Source organism: Pinus tabuliformis, chromosome 8 (assembly GCF_031772625.1).
Source record: "Pinus tabuliformis cultivar Carrire ecotype Pingquan chromosome 8, CPIR1, whole genome shotgun sequence".
NCBI lineage: Eukaryota > Viridiplantae > Streptophyta > Pinopsida > Pinales > Pinaceae > Pinus > Pinus tabuliformis.
The window spans coordinates 1,475,298,776-1,475,320,379 of record NC_142294.1 but is presented as its reverse complement, the minus strand read 5'-3'; the positions used below and the strand labels follow the sequence as shown (position 1 = coordinate 1,475,320,379).

General features: G+C 34.6%; 1 pseudogene; it reads left to right on the top strand.

Moving 5' to 3' along the window:
• Positions 1 to 17,962: 17,962 nt before the first annotated feature.
• On the top strand, positions 17,963 to 20,029 carry LOC149241368 (uncharacterized; annotated as a pseudogene).
• The last annotated feature ends 1,575 nt before the right edge of the window (positions 20,030 to 21,604 follow it).

Here is a 21,604-nt window from a genome sequence, read left to right as displayed (position 1 = left end):
TTTGTTTATATTGGATTCCAAGAGTCTCAAGAAAGTCTTGAATGATCTAGCTAATGATATTAAAGTTGTCAGATTGGAAAAGAACGGTGACGGGTGCTAGTGTCGGTGCTGGTGTTTGTGTTGGGGTTGGGTTTAATGTGGATGATAGCTCAACTACTAGAGCTACAATGCCTCCATTCTCATTACAATGGAACCTCAAAATTACCATGTTTAAGGATGTTATGGGAAGTGTTTCTTCAACCTTGTGAACAAATCTAGCAGGGTTGTCGCATAGGTCCATATGTTCCCTAAGTCTTGTTATATTAAATATGTATGCTCAGAGTAATTCATTGGAATGTAGTCCTACAAAGTTCTCAAAATATTTGTTGTTTTGTAGGTGAAGCCAAAGAAGGTCATATTAGATATAAGCTTGGGAGGAGATATGTTCAATCTAATAGTGAGGCATGGTTACCACCAAGATTTCATTATGGGATTGATTATCACCCTATATTACATCATGTTGTCCATCTGAATGCCCATCCTTTATAAGGGGTACTCAAAGGAAACATAGAGAAGGAATATTTTTAAGCATTCCTCCTCTCTCATGGTATTTGAAATCTCAAATCCCAGTGAATATGAATTCAACGTGCATAATCCCACTTCGCAACACATGAAAATTATGGAATCGAATGTTTTTTCGGACTACAGTGCCATGTGTAGGGTGTGTTGGCTTATCCTTTTCACACGTGTTTATATGGCACAAAGTGGAGTTTGTAGACTCCTTTTGCCCTACAATAAGAATCCTTAACCCTGACTATCTACAATGTGTCTTCATTCATCACACAAGAATAACCCTATTTTACCAAATATGACAAACATGGTTGCCCCTTCCCATGTGCATATTGTGCACTCCAAACTAATGTCTCAATTGATTGTAGCGAGTAAAAATCCAATAGTTTATCTCTACATGTCTTAAAAAGGAAAACCCTACCTTATGTGTAATTGACAATTTGAGCAGAACTGAATAGTGACCACCCTTGTTTTATGGATTAGTAATTAATAATGTTGGAAAGATTAATTCATTAATGAAAGTTGGATCAATTTGAATTTAGAGTTCCTATCAAATCAGTGTAACATGGTTAATTGTGTTTTGTTTCATTTACCTAGAATGTCATTTGTACATATTCATAGTTTCTCACTGAGAGGACTCTCAATTGTTGTGTCACAAAGATGACACTATTGTCTCTTTCCCTACACGTTCATTGTCCCTTTCCCTACATGTTCTTGTGACTGCCACAACATTATCACTTCTCCTAGAGCTTGCATTGAGTATACCAGCCCTATCCACTTTGGCAGAGTCCTCTTAATTTTTTTTTTTTAAATTGAATCAATCGACATGATACAAAGCTCATGCACTCTCAATTCATTACACAAGAGATTTCCACATATCACGAGTCTGGGTGTACAAACACCCATTAATAACAATACATCTCCTCTCATACAATGCACTTTTCAGATGTACCGAATTAGAATACATTTCCTTGTCAAGCTCAACTACAAAGAGTATTGGGGAGTGAAAATTCTATCACAAACTTCAATTACATTATGAATTACAGTGATTGGAATACTGTGTCTCAATATCCAAACTTCAACAACTTGACCCAAATATTTTAGCTTCAACTACAAGCCACTCAATCCATATGCATCTATGATTAAGTAACTAAATCCCTTTCCCTTATGTTTTCACACTTCACTATTTCTAAGAACACTATCAATTTTTAATTTAAATGCTAAAAAGTTAAGATATACCTAGTATCGTTTATGTATTTGATGGTGCCTTTACAGATGACAATGCATTATTTTGGGGTATCAAATACTACAATGATATGCTTTTGGAAGCTGAACCAATGGGGAATGTAGTGCTTCATAAGGATACACAAACATTCACTCTAAAACAAAGGTGGGTGTTCCATCAAAGAAGCTACTTCTATGACGAGAAATCACTCTTCATCTATGCTATTTTTCATAAGTGATGGTGAATATCCATGGTTAAAAAGCTTGATAAATTGTAAGTATTAAGTTTTTTTTGTGCTTGTTAACGAAATATCGTTATAAAATTATTATTTTAAATTATATGGTAAAATGGATCTTAATTTATAACTATTATTTATATCTTATATATTTTCATCTCACAAGGTGTAGATATATTTCAAAGGTAATTATAATATTTTTCTTTTAAATTTAATAAAAAAATATTATATAATTAAATTCAAAAAAAATATTTATAAAATATTTTGAATGTAAAATGAGAGATGATTTTTGGGCATGTTGTATTGATGAGCCATGGTATTGGCCCATGGTATTGTAACAAAACATATTTACAAGTTAATAATATCTATGACAAAGTGGAGGTGAATATCTATAGTTAAACATATTTTTATATTGTAAGTTTATGTGCTTATTAATTAAATTTAAATATGGTTGGTTACATAATTATTATTCTATATTATAAGGTAAAATAGATCTTACCTTATTGTTTTTACTCATATATTTTAATGTAATATGTATATTATGATTTTTTTAATCTAAAAGATTATTAGTAATTTTATTAATAAAAAAATAACAATGTAACAAATTTGAATTTTATTATTTTGATTACTTTTAATTTTTTTAAGGACATTACGACATCTCCCTTGAATGGACTCTATATTAATTTTAACCAACATGTAAATGTTCACCAATCTACCTATTATAAATTGAACATATTAATATAAATTCAACATATTAAGTGGACACATAAAAATATTTTCATTACCCATATATTTAACCCAATAAAAATATAAGAAATACTAAAGCTTTTTATATAATTTATTTTTATTAAATTAAGAATTTTCATTACAGCCAGCTAAATATTTAGTAATTTAGGTGATAAGCATTTATTAATCTAACCTCTAATCTTTTATTGAATTAACATATTGTATAAAAAATAATGTTTCTTCAATACCATGGAATATAAAATGGGAAATTTTTAGTTTATAAATTAAATTTTGAGTTATTAAAATCTATATATTTTATTGAAATTAATTAATATTAAATAATTCTTATGGGGCATAGAATAGATGATGGGGTGTACTATTAAGTCACTTAGTGATGTGAAGGTAGTTTGTTTGAAATCAATGAGCAAAAATGGAACCATGTTAGGGCTGGTGCCATCCCGAATGATTTTGAAAACTTCTCAAATAGCAAGTCAAACTCAAACAACTTAAACAGAAATAAAATATTAATATTGAATAATATTTGTTTTCTTCTTAATAATGTATAGTTTATAGTTTAAGGCATGGTAAAGAGGTATTTATGATATTAAAATTATTTGGGATTGTATTGAGAGTGACAACAATTTTTAAGAAATCGGTGTTTTATGATTATTTTATGTTTTGAAATTTGTAATTAAAATTTGACCAAGCATTTTTTTTATTAAATTGTTTTGTTTTTTTATTTAAAAATATATAAACTCTTTTAGCACTTTGAAAAAACTTTAAGCATAATTTACCCATCAAACTTATGACTGTAACAATTTCTTACCAAATATTAAATAATTTTGATGGAAAAATTAACTTAAAAAATACGGCAGTTGGATTGTACACCCGACGGTTGGATGAATGAAATTCAAAACTATTCGCAGTACAATGTGTAGTTTACCCACACGCCCTTGAATATAATGCCGAGGATAATACTGTCTAAACACAGAATAGATAGGGGATTGCTTGCAAGAAGAGAGCGGGAATCGCATGCAGTTACAAGGAAAAGGAATCTTGTAAGTAGAAGGGAAGGGAAGGGAAGGGAAGGGAAGGGAAGGGAAGGGAAGGGAAGGGAAGGGAGTTATAAATTTGGAGAAAATAAGAATTTCATTTTTTTAATATATGTAAAATTGATAAAAGGGTGAAGGAAAGAATTTAGATAGGTATATTAAAAATGAGTAAACAAAAATGACAGGGAACAATTTATTTTATAAAATTGTAAATATATTTCTATTGATAGAAATTTAGGTAAATAAGTTTTTTAAATATATATTTATAATTTCTATTATATATAGAAATTTAAATTAATAATATAAATAAGTTTTGAATATTTAAATTTTAAATATGTATTTATTAGGAAATGATTTTATATTTGATATTATTTTGTTTGTTGAAATTTGGGAGCATGAAGAATTTAAGGTCGCTAACATAGATGGTTTTACATTATGGTCTATTTGGATCCTTCCGTAGAGGCATTGGGGTATAGCTTGTTATATTAAGAAGAACATCTCTTACCATGCTAGGATTTATAAAAACGACCCTTACAACCAATATAGTTGAATATAAATCACTAACATTTATGATAAAAAGACCTACATAGCAATCTGTTATTTCTCCCCCATCAATTCTAACTTCTATAAGAAAAAGAATCTACATAAAAATAGTCCTTACAATGGTTTAGAGAATGATATTTCTAGCCTAAGGAATGAAGGCAATATCATGACTTTAATGCTTGAACTTCAAGCAACCAAGCTATTCTTCTAAGCAATCATTCCAACCCTAATCCTATTTGGTTAGATGAAGACCTTCCTCTGGCTAGCCGGTACAAAAGGAGCTCTGAATACCTAGGGGAGAATTTGTTTGGGTCGGAGCTAGTCAATCTTTGTAGTGCTCAGGATCTCATAATTTGCAACAGTCCAAAGAAGTGGACTAAATCTAGTCAGATGACCTGCATCCATGGGCTTGGTAGCAGCATGGTAGACTATGTTATCTCTGATCTCCGTCTATACAACGAAATACATATTTTGACATCTTAAAAGCCCACGAGCTTGACTCTGATCATAGTCATTTACTTATAACTCTCAATTTTGTCATGCATAGAGATCCCATAGAAGATAACCCTTATAGCCAAAAGAAGTTAATCTTTGATAGAAATAAAAAAGATCTCTTTCTAAATGACTTAAAAACTAATTTGCTTCCTTTATTTGGTATACACAACATAGAAGAACTCTATCATAATTTTACTACAACCCTCTCATATTTTATTAAAAAGTTCTCAATTGAAGTTTCAAGTAATAAAAGAAATAGCAAGACCAACCCACGATATGACAAAGATTGTAAAAGTGCAAGGAGAGAAATTAAGGAAGTTGTTGATGAATCTCTTAAAATTGGCAAGATAAAAATATACAAAGCCCTAACTAAAAGGAAAAAAACACAGTATATTCATAAAAGACAAGAGAATCTCTTACACCTCTCTAAGGTAGATCTTAAGAAATTATGGAGGCAGATTCTAACTAGGAAAACTAAAGATAATAATAAAATTGCTTTACATGATTGGAATTCCTATCTTAAAAAGCCTTATGAATGTCCAAATGTTATGGATAACTTTGAAACCCTGCTCATAACGAAAGAACTTTTCTCATTAGAAGACATTTATTTTTGGGTTAATCGCTTGGCTAATGCGAAAGCTTAGGACATTGAAGGTTACCAGGTGGAAATCCTAAAAATTGGTGGTCCTGTCCTCATCCCCCACATTCACAAGCTTTTCAATCAATTGGTCAAGTGAGGGTTCCCTAAACCATGGACCCAAAGTCTTATTATCTCTATTTTTAAAAGTGGGGAGACAAATAACCCGTCTAATTATCGCGCAATTATGATTAGCCCTCTCCTAGCCAAGTTATATGGTATTATTTTGAAAAGGAAGTTGAGCATATGGCTTGAAAGTGAAGCTAAGTGGGCTAAAGGTCAAGCAGGTTTTAGAAAATAGCACTCAACAATAGACCACCTCGTTATGCTTAGGATCATTGTGGAGGAATGTCGCAATGATCAATCCAATCCCCTTTGTTGCTTTGTGGGCATTAGAAAGGATTTCGATACGGTTCCTAGAAACAACCTTCGGAATAGATTAGAAGAGCTAAAGGTTCCTTTTGAGTTGAGAGTTTCCGCTATAAGGTTATACGATAATGTAATTGCCAAGTTAAAGAGTAATGAAGGTGGTCGAAAGATAACAAGGTTTCCCCTCTCCCCTACCATATTTAGCATTTACATTGACAAGCTAGAAGGTTGTTTAGAGGAAGTAGGATGTGCTGGCACGATCTGAGCTGCAATAGCCATCATACTTCTTCTCTACGCTGACATTATTGTTCTTCTTGCAAGGTACCCATTTGATCTTGATAAGCAACTTATACTTCTTAAGGATTTCTGCTCTACCATGGGTATGATTGTTAACACTGATAAAATAAAAGTTATGATTATCAAATCCAAGAAGGACACTTACACTAATTTTATGTGTGACAATAGTAACTTGGAGGAAGTGTCTTCCTACAAGTACCTAGGAATTGATATTCATCACAAGCTCAAGTGGAACTATAACATTGAGAAAAGGATTATTGGGGGATGGAAAGCTTATTTTGGTCTTGAAAATAATTGTAAAATTGAAAACCTCGTAATGTGGGATAGAAAGAAGTTCCTCTTTGAAATTTTAGTCACTCCAGTTATCTTATATGGATGTGAGGTTTGGGGTTGTAGCATCTATAGAGAATCCTAGAGAAATATTGAGCAAATCCAGAAGCGTTTTATAATGTATAACCTCAAAATTAAAAGCAACACGCCCTATCCTATTCTCCTTGTAGAAGTGGGTCTTTCCCCTATTGAGAGCCTAGCTAGGACTAGGCTTCTATTGTACAAGCACAAACTTAATAACATAGGAGACCGTAGACTTCCTAAGCTAGCTTTAAATTCCATCCAAAACCACCTAACGCTCAAATGAGGTTGGTATAAAGACACCAGGGCCTGGTTAAACCATTGGGAGATCGATGAGAATGTTGCAATGCAAAACATTAATAACATTAAAAATATTTTTATTTCAAAGTTCGAACAAAAAATGTGGTGTGAGAAAGATTTAGCAGCTAAAAGAAAATTAAGATATTATATGGAGGTCATCAACCCCACCCTAGAAGATCAAAAGTATCTCTTTGTTTTAACTATCTCAAAGAAGAAAATTAATATAGCCAACATTTGAATGAACTCTCATGAGCTCCATAGTGAAACAGGTCGTTGGGTAGTTCCTAAAACACCATGGATGGAAAGGTTCTGCCATCTCTGTGAGAATACGAACATCGAGGATGAAAATGACTTCCTCTTAGACTGCCGGGCGTACAACCACATTAGTTCTTAGTTTCAAAATTTTTGTTGCAATACTCACCTTCCTAGCATTTTACTTTATCAAAATTAGAGTGAGCTTGGTATCCTTCTCTCCAAGCTTTTTGAGACTAGAGGAGATATTAGATTTATAGAATTTTAGATAAATAAAATAAATAAGTTTTGAATATTTAAATTTTAAATATGTATTTATTAGGAAAAGATTTTATGTTAGTTTTTTTAACTAAAATGCATATTAGATTTAATTTTTGGAATAAAGAAGTATTTTGAAGGAAAGTGAGGTGTTTTGGTTTTTTTTTCATTATTAAATTATTAAAAAAACCAAAATAAAGAATAAAATGAATTACTAATTTATTATTAATTTTTTCCCATAAAAAAAATTCATTTAAATTTTAGAACTAAAAAAAATTCATTCAAATTTTTATCTTAGGTATGGAACTAGAATCCGAATTCCAACCTAATAACTATACTATGAATTATATAAAATATCCTCCCAACCATTGTGCATTTCAAACTTCATCTTTGTGACTTACACTGGCAATCTGACTTACATTATTTGGTTGCGTTGCCTCAACTTACTTTTGTTTTAGAGCATAATGTCATACAACAGGGAACAAAAAGTGGATCGTCACTAGTGCGAAGTATTCTGTAACTCATATTTGTCTACTAAGTGACATCACTAACTGATCTAGGAAGTCTATTCCTTTGACAATCAATATTATTTTTCATCCTACGCCAACAACAATAACGAGGTACTAACGGTCTATGCCACTATACGTCATGCTTAGGTTGATCGTTTCGCTTCAGAACGTGTTAATGATCTGGCGGCGATGTACACATTATTTAGGAGTTTGCATGTGAATGATGAGATGACCAGAAATATTGGTCTCATAATACTAAAGAATTTATATTTCTGTTTACATTAGATAGGCCGGAAGACAATTTATCCATTTAATTGAAATATGGAATATATGATTGAGTTTTAACATTAATTTCAAAGTTCTGACCTGCAATACAGATCAACTAAAATGTTAAAGCTCTAAAGTACAATACAGATTTCAATTAAATGTTAAAGCTCTGAACTACAACACAGATTTCAATTAAAATGGATTGCATTATGTCTTTTCACCCTATGTAAATTCTTGAGTACCTTTCGACACAGCCGTATGAGTCCCGAATTTATCATCATCTCATAGTTCACATGGAAACTCCTAAATAAAGTGTAAATAGCCACGAGATCATTACCACTTTCCCAAGCGAAAAGAGCAACCTAACGATGCCATTTAACAACACAGACCGTCACTACATAATTGTTGTTGACGTTGGATGAAAATTCGATTTGGCTATAAATGTAGCATCGGGCGGATTCTGGAAGGAATAGACTGCCGAGATCGGTTTACTGGAAGGAATAGACTGCCTAGAAAAATATGAGTAACTGAATACTTCGTGAGGCAGCACAATCCAACAATGTAAGTGAGAATGTTAACCTTAATAAAAATGCAGATCTTTTCTCAAATTTTGCATTGAAAAAAGTTTGCATCTCGGAGATCAGATCTCTCTCCAATAGATCTGGTTTAACATGGATCTAGTCTAGTGTACTGTCTTATTTAGCATAGTAAAATTATCAGAATAAAAATTAAATTAAACTAACATAGGTTTATCATAATTATGGATCTACCAAATACTGAGAGATCAAATCTCTCTACCAAACATTGAGATATGAAATGCAAACTGCATTTAGAGTTAAAGAAAATTTGATCCCTGTCTAGGCTTCATAGATCCAAAGTTACCATGGATTTAGGCTCTGTCTTATTTAGAATTTTGACTCACTAAAATTATCAAAATAAAAATTAAATTAAACCAACATAGATCTATCATAACTATGGATCTACCAAACACGAGATCAAATCTCTCTACCAAACATTGGGAGATCAAATTTATTGAAATGCAAGCTGCATTTAGAATTAAAGAATTTTATCCCTCTCTGGGCTTGGTAGATCCAAAGTTACCATGGATTTAGGCTCGTTTAATTTCACTCTTTAAATAGGCTACATTCCAAATGAATACCATGGGTCAATATCATGGGTTCTTAATACCATGGACCAATACCATGGGTCAATATCATGGGTTCTTAATACCATGGGCCAATACCGTGGTGGTTTAATTTCACCCTTTAAATAGGTTATATTCCAAATCAATACTATGGCTCAATACCACGGGTCATTTTTATTTTATTATTTAGGGTTATTTTTACTTTGTTATTTTTATTTTTATTTATTTTATTTTGATAGAGGTAAAATGTTTATATTAAATTATACTAATATTTTTATTTTATTTTATTTTACTTTTTATGTAAGTTGAATTAGTCAAAATGTTAAACATTACATTATAACATCTCTACCATACTGGCGGAAAGCACCTCTAGTTGTAATTAATAATAATATTTAAATTTATAATTACAATTAATAATTAAATTAACCTAGATTCATCTTAACTCTAGATTTTTAGAGTGAAAATAGATCTACCCACCGAGAGGGATCAAATCTTTTGACATGCAAACCTATTTTAGAGTGGAAATAAATTTGATCCCTCTTAGGGATTGGTATATATGAAGATAAGATGGGTCTAAGATGATTTAATAATTACTTGTGATTGTTATTATTGATATGCTTTTGGGTTTTTAAAAAATTGTTAATATGATTAGATTTTTAGGTTTAAAAAAAAAAGGTTAAAGAAACTTATAGTAGTAAACAAGATATATCTAAAATAATCTCTAATGTGTTCTAAATAGTTTTGATATTTTAATTAAAACTTGTTAATCTACCTATTATTAGAATTAAGATGGAAAATATATGATTTGATATTTAATTAATTTGAACAAAAATTATAAATTTTTAATAATTAAAAAAATTATAACTTACTTTATCTATGGTTAAGATTCACAAGGGATTTATATATTGCTTAACATTTTCATTCTTATACACATTCAATAATATGTAGAGATTGAATATGTAATTGTTTATATTCTCAATAAAATGCCTAGTACATTTTTATAGGTTAATAGGATAATGCTTTTTAGATTTTTTTTATCATGGTTTTACATGATGATACAATGGCCATATTGAATGAAATCCTCTTTTACAGGAATAGTCCTTTTCATAGTCTAAACATTCATTGAGGAAGAAATAGATTTACTTGCTTGCAAGTTTTTAACCATGAGTTTGGTAAACTTATTATCTATTTGATTATGGCTAATTGAATGTTTACTATAGTTAACCATGGTTGATCGTAGTTCATAATGGACAACCAAAGTCACCTTAAGTATGTTTTAGTTTCCCATGACCTACCTTGGTTAACCATATCAACAATGGCCAAACATGGGTAAATGTGGCCATCCATTATTAACCACAATTAACCATATTCAACTGTACCTAACCATAGTCATTAATAGCCTATCCCACTCAAGCAAACTCAACCATAGTCGACCATAGATAACCATAGTCAACCTTCATCAATTACAATCAACCGTATTCAATCATAACTAGCATTTGCACCACATGTTGCAAAGGAAACGCCGTAAGGCAATGATATAAAAAACAATAGCATAGAAGAAAGAAGTCAAAATTTTATGCAAATGACATAAGAAACAACAGCATAGAAGAAAGAAGTCAAATTTTTATGCAATTTTGTTTCTTTACCGGTGTTTATTTGTTATCATCAACAAATGGCTAGATCATCTATTCATATTACCAAGTGCTTTCAGTTCATAAGGTTTATCCTAAGGTCCTTGATGGATGCCAAAACTGTCTTCTGACATTGCTTGATGAACATTTGACAAAGGATGAGAACAATGATGTAATTGAAATTCAAAGATTATGAATAAATAAGGAAGACCTTTATATAAGGGAAATTAACTCAATATGTTCGTTTTAAAGATATGCTATCACCAATATTAATATTCATTAGGTTGGGGACAAATAGAAAATTAGCAATAGGTTTCTAACATCCAAATGGTCTCACCATTGTTTGAATTAAGCACTCCTAGTGATAAAAAGAGTGAAAATATGTTAAAAATTGGATTCTATGAGCTTCTAGAGGCCATTATGTTGTCAAAGATTGCCCGAGGTGAGAATTAATCAAGTGTCGGATACCCAAAAAACCAGCCATTGGATTTAGTAAACTACAAGTAAAGCCTATTCAAGGTGTAAGATCGAATTTACCATAATGAGCATAGACAAACTAATTAGTGGACAGGTAGCCAAACAAACTATGTGCTTCTAAAGGCATTATGTCGTCAAATATTGCAGATGCCCCAACATGAGAATTAAACAGGTGGATGATACTAGAATTAGGTGGATGCTACTAGAATTTGAATGTGTAACATCAAAGTTCCAAATGGCTAGTTTATAAAGAGAAAATTAGTAAGAAAGGAGCAGGGTAATCTTATATAATTTCATTGGCTTCACATTTGAACATTATGTTGTTCTGAACCATGATACCCTTAATTCACATATTAATTCAATGGAGTTACCCTCTGTCAGGCTTGCCTGGGCATGTATTTATTTATGTGAGGTTGTGGCTAGTATCACAGTCACATGTCTCTGCCTTTCGTTTGCATGGATCTATGCTGGGCCCTGGCCGACCAGTAGTCTGCTCTACTTTCCATTGGTGCAACAGTGAGACAGAGCCTTGAACAAAAGTTCAGTCTGGTAACATAATAGGAAAGGCATATGTTCTTGACTTAAAGGGATGACCAGCTGGTGATCTCATATGTCGTTTTCCCATTTTCTGAGCATTCACATCCACCACTTCTTTAAGTATCGCTTGTGTTTCAAGCGAAAGTTAGATTGCTTCTCTGTGTTGAATGATCCACTCAGGAGATTAATTTGGGTGTTAGGATGTTTAGCCAGTTTATAATTGAAATAGTGTAGAAAATTAATGAGAATTTGAAATCACTATTTTATTTTTGAAACGAAAAAACGATTTAAACACATTAATTTTTTTCACCATATTCCGATGAGAACTGGGCCATCGGGGCAAAATTGTAGTTTCAATAGATAATGCATCTCCTTAATCGCGTAGTCTAAACAAATCACAATTTTGCTCGAAAAAAAAATAGAAATTCTAATATGATTTTGAGAAAATTTCACAGAATTTTTTGAGAATCTCGGATACCACTGTCAAGATTCAGGATTTTGGGGTGCCCTCCTCTGTTTTCAAAGTCTTAATTTATATTGGAGAAGGGAATGACCAATGTATTTTTATTTTCATTTTTGTTATACACTAAAAGAACTACTAGTACCCTTTTATCCACAATTTCTCTATACAAGGAGCATAGATTTAAATTTCCCAAAAAAAATCACCTGTTACAATTTTACAAAATGTTAAAAGACACAACAGCGTGAATACAAGGTATGCCAGCTTCCTTTTAAAATCTTTGCACATGAAATCGAGCTCGAAACCATATCTGCATAATCTTATATAATGTGACCATGATCTTGCAACTGATGCATGAACTCCCTCTCCTGGGTAACAAATCTGGCTAAAGAAAACTTCCCAGCACTTTTATAGGCATCTATAACTACCTTGAACATGAATTCGTTTGACTGAAAACCCTTATGTTTCATTTTGTAAAACATTCTCCTAACACCGTATACCAACCCTAGCTTCCCATAGCTAATTGTCATACTTGCATAAGTAATTGTATCTGGTTCAAGACCTTTGACTTGCATGATCATGAACATGTTGTAAGCTTCATTAATCCTCCCAGCACTACCAAGTGCATATATAACAGCATTGTAAGAAGACACATCAAAATCGAACCCAGAAGCTCTCAGTTCATCACAAGCTTCCAAAGCTTCAGCATGCATCCCCACTGCAGAAAAGATTGTCATTCTCAAGGCCTGAATACCATGTGGAAGCTATACAAGGAGCATAGATTTAAATTTCCCAAAAAAAAATAACCTGTTACAGTTTTACAAAATGTTAAAAGACACAACAGCATGAATACAGGGTATGCCAGCTTCCTTTTAAAAGTTGTGCACATGAAATCGAGCTCGAAACCAGATCTGCATAATCTTATATAATGTGACCATGATCTTGCAACTGATGCATGAACTCCCTCTCTTGGGTAACAAATCTGGCTAAAGAAAACTTCCCAGCACTTTTATAGGCATCTATAACTGCCTTGAACATGAATTCGTTTGGCTGAAAACCCTTCTGTTTCATTTTGTAAAACATTCTCCTAACACCGTCTACCAACCCTAGCTTCCCATAGCTAATTGTCATACTTGCATAAGTAATTGTATCTGGTTCAAGACCTTTGGCTTGCATGATCATGAACATGTTGTAAGCTTCATTAATCCTCCCAGCACTACCAAGTGCATATATAACAGCATTGTAAGAAGACTCATCAAAATCGAACCCAGAAGCTCTCAGTTCATCACAAGCTTCCAAAGCTTAAGCATGCATCCCCACTGCAGAAAAGATTGTCATTCTCAAGGCCTGAATACCATGTGGAAGTTATACAAGGAGCATAGATTTAAATTTCCCAAAAAAAAATAACTTGTTACAATTTTACAAAATGTTAAAAGACACAACAGCATGAATACAGGGTATGCCAGCTTCCTTTTAAAAGTTGTGCACATGAAATCGAGCTCGAAACCAGATCTGCATAATCTTATATAATGTGACCATGATCTCGCAACTGATGCATGAACTCCCTCTCCTGGGTAACAAATCTGGCTAAAGCAAACTTCCCATCACTTTTATAGGCATCTATAACTGCCTTGAACGTGAATTCGTTTGGCTGAAAACCCTTCTGTTTCATTTTGTAAAACATTCTCCTAACACCGTCTACCAACCCTAGCTTCCCATAGCTAATTGTCATACTTGCATAAGTAATTGTATTTGGTTCAAGACCTTTGGCTTGCAAGATCATGAACATGTTGTAAGCTTCATTAATCCTCCCAGTCCTACCAAGTGCATATATAACAGCATTGTAAGAAGACATCAAAATCGAACCCAGAAGCTCTCAGTTCATCACAAGCTTCCAAAGCTTCAGCATGCATCCGCACTGCAGAAAAGATTGTCATTCTCAAGGCCTGAATACCATGTGGAAGCCCACTTTTACATGCAACATCGAGCTGCTCTACTGTATCCCTTGGAATTCCTCCTCTCTTCAGAAGAATGCCCAGTGTTTTATATGTATTCTCATTGGGTGAACCCTTTAGTTTTAACATTTGATGAAAAACTTCAGCAGCCTCTCTCAATCTTCCATCTGCAATGAATGGGCTAATGACGCTACTAAAAGAAAGAACGTTAGTAAGAAATCCCGATTCTAACATTTCCTTTGCAATTTCAGTGGCTTCATTAAGCCTTCCATTCTTTTTGTATAAGGACAACATCATGGAAAAAGAAAATTCATTTGCCTGCTGCTTTTCCTTCAAGACTTTGAATACTTCTTGTGCTTCAGTCACCATATCAATGCGAGCATAAAGGTCAAGCATACAGCCTCATAAAAAGGCATCTGGTTCAACACCCAATTTCTGTATGCGTTTGTACGTTTCTTGTGCTTCCTTCAAAAAACCACGTATACTATAAACCTTAATCAAAGAACTATACACCACAGAGTTCCCTGCAAAACCAGCGTTTTGCATTATTTGAAAGTAACGTACAGCTTCTTCCACACATCCAGCTTCAGTAAATGCATTTATCAAGGCACCATAAACAAAAACATCTAGCTCCACACCTGCGCTAACCATCTTTTCAAACATCTTCTCTGCCTCTGCAGCTCGACCCAATCTTCCATAGGTGGCAATAACAGCACAAAATGATGAACCCTGGAGGTTGGGAGTGGATCATAAGCTCCCGGAAGAAACTTGGAAACTGAGGAGGCCAGGCTATAATGACACTGGGTAGCAGACCCCGCAATTACAAAGGAAAAGAACATACAGTAGGTAATGTTAAACGTATGTAACTGGTAAACAAGCTGCAATTATTAAACGGAGATCAGGTTGGCCGATACCACATATCCAAATCGAAGATTTATAACTCTTTATAACGTAGACAACTCCTTGAAATATGTAAACGATATAACATACTGGAAAACACGAGTAAGCAAGGAATTGAGTATACATCACATTATTTTCTGAAGATATAACCAAAGACGCAAACCCCGAACTGGGTATACATATTTAGCAAAGATTCAAAAACAAATTTAAGCAAATGTGCCGTCGACTGCTAGCCATGGTAGCCATATCAAACCGCAGAATAATTAACCGGCACAACTCTATAAACCTTCATCGTCACAAAAGAGAATAACAGGAAACTACATAATTTAATAGCAGAATAAGCTCTGGGTAATATTTGAAATGATAATCACATTGTCATAGCAAAATTTATTTACATTTGGGAAAAAACCCATTAAAAGCTCTAACCCTCTTCTAAATTGAGCTTTTTGGCTACGAAACAGGCATCCCATAGATGCAGAGAGCCATAGCCACGCTTTAAGTTTCCCCTCCAACCAGGGCAAGTTCTTACCCATAACTGGAAACTCCGCCACTGTAGACACGTCGCCCCACCAAGCAGGTTGAGCCAGCTCCGGGTCCCAACGTCCTGCGTTGCATTTCAAATACAGGAAAACTGATTAGGGTATCTGATAGGGCTTGAACGCCTACAGTCACGAAGAACAAGGAAATAAGAGCAGAATAAGGAATTAAGAGCAGAGAACCAGCTGAAAGATAAAACCAAAGCTTTTACCTGTAAACATTTCTGATCCACCGCCAGACCATCAAACAGGACCCAAACAGAGTTACTGACCACCGAAACAGCACTGCGGAAAATGGCCGCATCAGAGAAACCTTCGCGGGTGGAATGCAAAACAAATGAAGTCATTCTCTCCACAGTTGGATATGAGAAAACTCTGGCAAAAGCTCTACCATTGGGTCGCATTGGAGCCACGCTTTAAATTTCCCCTCAAACTATGGCAAGTTCTTACCGGTAAGGAAACTCCGGCACTGTAGACACGTCGCCCTACCAAGCAGGTTGAGCCAGCTCAGGGTCCCAACGTCCTGCGTTGCATTTCAAATACAGGAAAACTGATTAGGGTATCTGATAGGGCTTGAACGCTTACAGTCACGAAGAACAAAGAAATAAGAGCGGAGAACCAGCTGAAAGATAAAACTAAAGCTTTTTACCTGTAAACATTTCTTATCTACTGCCAGACCATCAAACATGACCCAAACAGAGTTACCGACCACCGAAACAGCACTGCAGAAAATGGCCGCATCAGAGCAAACTTCGCGGGTGGAATGCAAAAAAAATGAAGTCATTCTCTCCACAGTTGGAGGATCTGAATCTGGCATCTTCGTTCATAATCCAATCCGTCCTCTGTCTGTAAGGGGATTTTCCTTCATAAAACGCGGGAAATTTCTTGTGATCGATGCAGGATTTCTCTTCCGATGGAGGAAATTTGAAGCCCTGAAGATCCATTGAAAACTTTGCCTGCAAAACCCTCACTGGAGATAAAAGCTCATCAAGCTCCAAGCTCCTAGAGTCAGATGCCTAGAGATGCTGCCTGCTCAGGGAGATTTGAAGTAGCGAAAAAAACTGTGCGGCGATTTGAAGCTGCGAGAAAAACTGTGCCGAAAAAATATAAAAACTAACCTAAACTACATCCAACGGTCTGGAACGTTTCAATCGTCTAACATCTAATCTGATGGCTCAAACAAGGACACGGTGGCAATTGGGGGAGTTGATTTCAGAGAGAAAGGCGTAAAAATGTGTATCACAAAAAAATTAATTATTTCATTATTTAATCAATTTATCTAATAAAAAGACTCAAAATTCATTACAACCCTAAATTCTAAAATAAATTTGGACTTACCTCTCAATGTTACCTCAGACCCCAAATTCTCAGATAAGATTAATTTGTTTCTCAATCCCCAAATTCTCAGATAGGATTAATTTGTTTTTCAATTCTTCTTCAAACTTTCGATAAAAAAACTCAATTATATGGAATAGTGCTAGAAAAAGGGAATAATGTTAGGAAGAGGTAAAACTAATAATTCATGTGCCTCAAAAGGTTAGTGTGAAATAAACATGCTTATTTTGATTCATTAACTTTGAGGTAAATAATACTTATTTGTTTTCATTCATTAACTTTGAGATGAATATTTCTGAAAATTACTCCAATGCAATTCTTTCCCGTACTTCCCTTTGAAAATACCTAATAAAATATATCGGGTACTTTTTATAACGTCTAAAAGTTTAAATTATTTTACCACAAAATCAACCCTGGTATCGAGTTATATGGTGGTGATAACCAGATGAGCAGGGGTTTTTCAAAATATATCTTTGGATCCAAGATACTGTTCCAGCGCTTACTGGCATTTATACATGTAAGGGGGAGTGGATTTGGAGTTGATAAATTGAGTACCCTTTCCGTTTACAAGAACGGATCTACGAGCGTTGAGAGGATTGAAAATTTTTATTTGAGCCATCCTTCTTGATGACCATCAAATGAGGGTGGAGCCGAGTAGGGCAAATCGATTTCACTGCGTGTATAACGAACATGATCATAGATGGCCGTATGGTATACATTACCAATCAAATGAACTCTGAGATTGTGGACGCCAGTGTTTTTTTATGTTTGTACACGACACTTCCAACCGGGTATGAGTTTTTCTCCACTTTTTAAACATTTCCAAGTTCGGAGTTCCCTGGTGCATAGAAACCAATGAAAGCAATTCAATTAAAACTCCATACAAGACTTCCACACAGTATTTATTACAACACCTACCTCAACAACAAATTTTACTCCACAAGTGCAGTAAGTGAAACCCTATCTAAAAATGAATCCCAAGTGGACATGGGCAACATTCCAGATTCAGAATTCATTCAAAATGTCTTCAAAGTGGTTATGGAGGGGACATGGAACTGTTTGTCCAAAGCCCAAATCGCCTCCAGGCTAAATCCCTGCATTATGAGCGAGATCCTTCTGCAGATTGGCAGGCATGATGGAAACCTGGCATGGAGATTCTTCAAGTGGGTTGCCTACTTGCCACACTACCAGCACGCCACCCGCCCTTACTGGACCATAATCCATATTCTCACTAAGAACAATAAGTTCAAAACTGCTCAGTCATTGTTACAATCCATTTCCCATAAAGGCTTCCTATCTTCTCCAGTAGTCTTAGATGTTATGATAAATGATTATAGCAATTTGGGCACCAATTCTGCAGTTCTGAGTATGCTGATCAATTCATATGCGCAATCCAAAATGACCCAAGATGCAATCCAAGTATTTTATCAGTTGGGTTCTTATGGAATCAACCCCACCGTACACTCTTGTAATATCCTTCTAAACAGTCTAGTCAAGGCCAAATTGCCAACTATGGCCTGGAAAATCTATAGGGAAATGTTGTGTAGAGGGATCGAGGCTGATTCTCGGACTTTCAATGTCATGATCCATGCCTGCTGCAAACAAGGTGATCTGCAAAATGCCGAAGAACTTGTAAATCAGATGAAGAAGCATGGATTCAATCCAGATTTGTTCACATATAATAGTCTTATTTCCCTTCTTTCCAAGGAAGGAATGCATTATGAAGCTTTAAGCATCCAAGACACGATGTTAGAGAAGGGCATTCAACCCGATATTGTAACATATAACACTCTAATACACAGGTTTTGCAAAGAGGGCAGATTGAGGGATGCATTGGAGATGTTGAACGAAATGGGTGATCTGGTTCCAAATAATGTAACATATACTACCCTGATTGATGGTTATTGCAGAGAAAATAATCTGACTGAGGCTTTCAGACTGCGGGATGAAATGATAAGGAAAGGGCTGGTGCCAGGAACGGTGACATACAATGTCCTCCTCCATAAGCTCTGCGAGGAAGGGAAATTGGAAGAAGCAAATGATCTCTTGAATGAAATGGCGGAAAAGGGTCTTGAACCTGATCACTTTACATGCAATACCTTGATCAATTCGTAGTGCAAGAGAGGTAACATGGCTGATGCCTGGAAACTTCGCAACAAGATGTTACAAACCGGGCTAGTTTTTGATGTGTATACTTACAAGGCTCTTATTCATGGCTTTTGCAAGTCTGAGAAAATAGATGAAGCAAAGGATGTCCTGTTTGAAATGATTATTGCAGGTTTGTAATTTCCATCAAGATTTTATAATTAAAGAATTTTACTTCCTTTTATAATCCTGATTTTTACCCGCAACTATAGGTCTGGGTTTTTTTCATGTACAGTGACCAACTTCACCAATAGGATTTGTTGTATCCATTTCCGTTTGTGAGAAATGGGCCTGTTGCAATATTGAACATTGTATATTAATAAATCAGTTTGTTGTCTGTTGAGTGCAGGTTTTATGCCTAATTTTAGTGTGTACTCATGGCTAATTGATGGTTATTGTGTCCAACACAATGAAGAGGAAGCCCTGAAGCTGCCTGATGAATTTGTCAAAAGAGGTTTATCTGAAGATGTTTTTCTCTATAGTAGCATCATTCGAGGTTTGTGCAGGAAAGCCAAGCTGAGAAGTGCCAAAAAAGCATTCAATAAAATGTCTAGGAGGGGTCTTGTTGGTGATGCCCTTGTTTATACTACTCTTATTTATGCATACTTGGGAGCAGGTAAGCTAAATAAAGCTTCAGAACTTTGCGAAGAAATGGCTTCAAAAAGGATTCTGATCAATCTTAAAACATTTTATGTATTTGATAAGTATTCTCTAGAGATGGATGGCAGACCTGAGGTGTTCTGGAATGGGATGATAGAGAGAGGCTTAGCTGTGAAAAGTGTTGCTCAGAAAGTGAAAACTATTGCACAAGCTTCCACTTCCAGTATGCTATTTTGATATGTAACATTAAGGCTCTATGACCTCTTTTGAGTAAAATATTTGAGGTCCAATAGCTTGGGATGCCTCTCTGGAATTTTCTGAATGGTGTTTCCAACACAGAAGGAAAGTGCTTGAATATTGTTCTTGAATATTGTTGAAAAAAAAGAAAGTGGTTTAATGATTCCAGAAGGGAATTGTAACTAATGTTGCACACTTAGGCACTTTAAAGAACGAGATACATGAACTTGGGCTTCCGAAGAATATTAAAATAAGTCCGTGCCATCCACATCCATTTATCAGCATTTGACATGGGGCACTTAGTTTGCCCTATTTTTGGTTAGCCCTGTTTTTCTGGTGAGTCTCATTTCTGCACATTCTGATCATGTTTTCAAAAATCCGATAATTGGGTTGTCTTAAAATTGGCCAAAATACCTAGGGCCTAGTTTCATGGACAAAACTCCCCTTGCAGAGGTAGTACTCGGAGTTCCAGGATAGTTTCAAGTTTCAACGAGATTTAGAGTGAAAATTAGCCGGAAAAGTGGGGTACTTTGAGTGCCAGATATCCCATGCTCCATTTATCAGTTTGGTATGTAGACATCTATGTGATTCAAGTTTACATAGAGGCTGATATAATGTTTGAAGTTCTCATGCTTGTGAAATTGTATTTCATGCAATGTATAAACAAAAGTCCCCTGGAAAAATTGCAGCATGCTCTTTGGGCCAGTTTTAATGTTTCTCTTGAGTTTAAAGGAAGCACTTTCAAAAATCCAGGAGGTTGTCACCGCAAAATATAAACTTCTTTCATGGTTATTCTGTGTATTTCTCTAATAGAAGAAATTGTCACCTGGGGGCAGGGGGTTGCACAGAACTTTGAAATAGACAAGATATTCTATAATGAAAGATCAATATTGTGAATAGACCAGTCTGTACAGAGTAAAACTACAGGGGAAAAAGCAACGGTTTATCTCACAACCAAGTAATTCCTGTAAAGTACAATTCAAGATCATAATGATCCTGATAATTCATCTGACAAAACCTTTCCTTCAGAAAAAATGATTTTAGTGGAGAAATTTCCTAGTTTCCATCCTTAAAGATGTACGAATATATTGAGACCAGGAAACTCCTTGACCCACATAATTTGCAAACAGGATTAGCAATGATCCAGTTGCAAACATAGACACATTTGTTTTTTTCAGGAAACGAAAAAGCATAATTATATTATATAAGCTATATAATGAGCAGATAATACATTGCCAGATATAAACTTCATATGGGCAGAAGACGGACGCATGGACAATCCGTAGCAGAAGAGTCTGAAAGTAGGAGGGAGACTAGTCCCAAACAGAAAGTTTCTGGAGTTCATCCTGATAGACACATTTGTTAGGCTCACCTTTTCTATCGCTCTCACAGATTGTAATCTTGGCAAGGTAGAACTGACATGTCTAGAATCATAGTGCTTTCACAAGTTACAATTCTTTGAACATCGCCAATTTCGTAGCTCATTTCTATATTGGCAATAATATGTATATTTGAGCAATCTGTGACATTTTGCCTGTCATTCTCCGGTTAATGGTTCATTTCATGATTCCACACAGACAAG